This window comes from Topomyia yanbarensis, chromosome 3 (assembly GCF_030247195.1).
Source record: "Topomyia yanbarensis strain Yona2022 chromosome 3, ASM3024719v1, whole genome shotgun sequence".
Lineage (NCBI taxonomy): Eukaryota > Metazoa > Arthropoda > Insecta > Diptera > Culicidae > Topomyia > Topomyia yanbarensis.
In genome coordinates, this window is record NC_080672.1 from 24,871,926 (window position 1) to 24,876,866 (window position 4,941).

Here is a 4,941-nt window from a genome sequence, read left to right on the forward strand (position 1 = left end):
TCCCACAACGAGCCTTATTGCTACAATGGGAGGCTGTGTGTCGTCCCATTTGTTTCCAATTAGTACAGTTCATGACCCGTGACACAAAGAGGCGAACAGGTAGACTAACCTTGTCAAAGAGGAGGTAGTTAGGTAGAGCAGAACCGGCGAAGGTCACCCGATAAGAGTCTGAGACCTGAGTTGACGTATATTTTCTTCTCATCAGCTGCGACTGATGCTGAATGCAAACGGTTTTGTGAGGCACATTTGTACCCCAGAGCTATTTGCAATTTATGTTATTCCGTTACAGTTTATTTTAACTGCAAGCAACTAAACATTGCCCGCTTAAAGTTTGTCTGGGGTACAAATGTACCCCCAAAACGGTTTACGTTAGTGTTTTGTCATGTATACATAATTCGGAGAATTCATTATATCTTTTTAAAAGCAAAATATCGATACATAGTAAGCGAGAAACTTGCTTAAAATTGTATAAGCTTCAACATTGTTGAACAATCGAATCTGTTATTTGATATAATAAAGCTACTATAGCAAAGTAACTAGAAAATGCGCTCGGATCGTTATCGTAATTTTTGCTTTTGTGGATGAAAGAGGCAAAATACATTCGTGAATATGCAATACGACTCGATTCGTCATCTTCTGTAGCTCAAACTCTAGAGTATACTTACTTTATATACACGTACAATGCACCGGCTCTACTTGTCCCTTCGACGGCTTCCTTTTTTATTTCCATTACTCCATCTGGAACACTGTTTAAAAAAAAGTATCGGAATAAACACACTTTTTGACCTGGTTTGAATATATTACTTAAAGGCATTTCAATAATCTTCACAACGCCGTATAGCTTGAGCTTGTGCGACCACCCCTGGCTGCTACTCCGTTATCGATCGGGACTAGCTGAAGTTGCACAGGGAATCAGTAGATAATTATGCTTGGGAGTAGCGAAACATCTTTCAATGTGCAACTCCTGGTAATCCTAGTGTTTTGATCAATACCGGCACCGGCCAGGCCCGAACATAGATCGCGGAAGGAAAGGGAAGGATTGGTTAGTCCGATACTTGCTTTTGCTAGAGACCGTATATACTACTACACACTCCACAAGTATCACGGGAGGAGGATATTTTTGTTAGTAAGATTATAGAAGTTGGATACAGGCATAGGAAAATTCGTTCACTCGCGCGACTGTTGCTAACTGTGGATCACAAAGTAGTCAAAATTTTGTGCTCACTAATTAACCATAATCAACGCACGAAGGGAGAAGTCTAATAACTTAAGAGCAGGTCACTAGATGGGCAAACTGCGAATCAAAAGTGAAGCTTAAAAAATTTAAGAGCAGCGTCAATTCTTCGCTCGTGAATGTTTGTCACGTAGCTTCGCGAAGCTCACAAAGGTTTCTTCATGCATGATTAAAACATAGTACTTATTTTTGCACTGGATTTTTTGCTGACAGACCGCGTTATGGGTAGTTTTGTGATACACTACTAGCAATTTGATCTACTGAAGTTGCTTGCGGCCTATTTGTTAGCAGTGCATTGTTGCAAATTTTTAAAACCATTGATTATCAGCTAGTTTTAAAATGGTATATGGTTTTCCAAGTATTAATTATATTGTGCAAATATGAAAATGAAATAAAACTGTATAATGAAAATCATATGCAAACCGCGAACCGCTCGAGAAGAGCTTCGCGAACGAAGCCATCCGCGTTGGGGAAGGAAAGAATTAAAACACAACTGATGTGCTTCTTCGTTGGTTGTTTTAGCTTTGAATCGCATGTGTCCGTAACGACAGGTTGCTAGGTATCATTTTCGAAGCTAACAGAATGCATCACAACTGAAGAAAGCTTGCTTGCGAAGTGCGAACGATCGGTTCACGATGCGATTTTTCCCATATACTTCTTCTTTACCGACGTTATAGAGGTGATTCCACTACCTGGACTAGATATCGATCCATCAATTTCATGGACCGGGGGACCAACGGGCTTTACTTCCCTTCCGAAGAAAGACGTGACCACAGATTTTTTCACCTCAGAAAAATCTCAACGACCTCGGCTGGAATTGAACACCCAGGCCAACTGGAATGAGTGGCGGTCACGCTTACCACTCAGCCACCGGCGCCGTCATTAATCTTCACAACGCCGTATAGATGGTCAAAATCGGTTGGAAACTACCGAAGTTATAGCAATATTAAGGAAAAAAGGGGAACGTATTTGACGTATTTCAAAGACATATTTTTCTAAAAAATAAAGCATCACATAATAAAATAGACAAAACACGATTATTTTTGAACAGGTTACTTTACAAATCATTTTAGAATAAAACTATTCAATTTAATTATAAATCAAATAAAATTTGGGCGTATTAGAGCGAATTTAGTTCTGGGGTACGAATGTACCCCAGAAAACCATTTACGTATAGAAAAAGTTTGTAGGATTGAGCATAGGGTCTTTGAAACAGCCAGTCCCATGTTTCAGAAGACTCGAATCGGAAACGACCCCACAGACTACAACCCTGCTAGCTTTCGATTTTCAATGACATTTCGGTCTAATATTGTTGTATATTTCATAATAAATCATATGCAAAAATAAAAACTTGTTTTAATCCACCTAGCGGTGCAATTGTGCCTTTCTCAATCATGACCACCAGGATTTCGTGGTTGGTTATATTTGTATATTTGTATATATGTAACACCAACAGGCCCGATGGCCCCAATGGTGGATTCCTTATACTAATTTTACATTGCTTGAAAATATAACGAATACCACTGTATCTAATTAAATAATTATATAAATCAAACGGAAACACAGAAGCACAAACTAACAAAAATTAAAAACAGGATTAATTATATAGTAACAATAATCTTAAATGGTTCTATGAATCGGCTGCCACGGTGCTATCCTTAGATCCTTGAACTCTCGACATTTGATTCCATCCGGCCAGCTTGAAGGCCTCAATGCAGCAGCTCGATGTTGCAAATTTATTTCAACTCTAAATGAAACAAAATCCAAACAAGCTGCATTCTTCCAAAACGGTACTAATCGTTTAATGGAGATTATGTTGTTCATCTGTAATGATTCACACACCATCTCGGATACTTCATTATCCGTAACATCTGATACAATATTTGAAATAAAAAGCTTGAATGTGGGACTGTGCCTAAGTTCAGCAGATGAATGGCAACTGAAAGCCGTTGACGATAACGGGTTTTCATCTACGGTATTCTTTTGCTCACCAGCACAAGAGAGCTTGGCATATGATTCAACCGAGACAACCAGTGTATCGATCTTTTCATTCAATTTGTTGACTTCGGATACAAACATTCAATTGCCTGTTTAGTGTCTTTTTCCACAGTGCTCAATTTGTTAGATTTCATAGTTTCCATTTGGGCTTTACATGAGTTACACAACCAGTACATATTTGAGTGGAAACACGCCATTCTCTCTTCAGACGATATTTTTACACAAAGAATATGAAATCGTATTCCATTGTTGCAGAAACCTTGGCAAGTGATAACTCTGTTCTTAAAAGCGTCGCTACTGGTGATTTCGATTTGACAACATCCACAATTCTGCTCCATTACTACTTAAATGATCAGACAGTATTGAGACGAAAGTAACGCTGTGTTTGTATCGGTGAAGCAGGAACAATAGCAACTGCCGAACGTTTCCTCTATGTATCGTTTCAGCGGGAGTCTTTTGAATATATTCTCAACAACGCGATTTATCGGCACCGCAGTTTTTAGCTTCTTTTGCACCTTTTACAAATAACGAAACTTTCAGACAGCACACTGTATGTCTAAATGTATGAGATGACCGGGTTACGACTCGAATACAATAATCAAACTGTGATGAACAGCTGAAGAGGAATGCGTCTACACTTAACAACATCACAACATCATGTGGTTATGTTCATTATAAATTGTCTAATGTATATATTCCATTTTTATTATACATGACATGACAACTACATACAAGAAAAAAATTGATATTCGATTTCTAAAATTTTGTTGAAGAAAAAAGACCAAATCGAAAACTTGAACCGTCATAACCAGTAATCGGTGATTGAGGACATAGTTTGGTTGTCTGGATCGGCTGGTCGGAGAAGCAGGGTAATGTTCGCACCATGATTTTTGTAAAAAAAATTTCAGATAACATAAAATACCGTCGTTTCATTTCAGAGATATTTGGCATCGCAAATACGAATTCGATTTCTGTAATTTCATGTGATGATGCCCATTGACAAAAAAATAGTTCCGGCTTATATGGGAATTTTTTTATGTGACTGGACGGTTCAGTCTATATTCCCGAAACCATATAACCAATCCATACGAAATGTTACAGAAGCCTGTCCCGCTTAGTTAAAAACCATTTGTGACATAGTCTGAACAATAAACCTATGTTATGGGATATAGTAACCATTAGAGATGATGTTTTTGTATTGTTCCGACAATATGAACTTAGATTTTATTCAATGAATATAACAATAGTTCTACAATATCCCCAATAGTAACGACGAATTGAATGGTTAAAGTATAGAAGAACAATATCCTTTACTGTAACAATATATGTTATTGTACATGTTGAAGGCCATGTTAAGAATGATAAACAAACAATATCTGATATGGTTTCGCAGTAAATACGCATTATGAGAGATTGTTGAAATATAGTATAATGTACTAGGACCTCAACTCTTGCAAATATTTAGAACATAAATTTATTATTTCTATTGCTGCAATTCGAATAAGCACTCTATATACAATATCAGATAATAGTACAAACCCAAGTAATAGGTAGTTCACTTAATTTGCAAAAATATTTCGACAAACCTTATCTAAATGATAGCAATAATAATAATAAGCTTTATGTTCTAAATATTTACAGGAGGGGAGGTCCTAGTACATTATACTATATTTCGACAATCCCACATAATGTTTATTTACTGTTTTGTT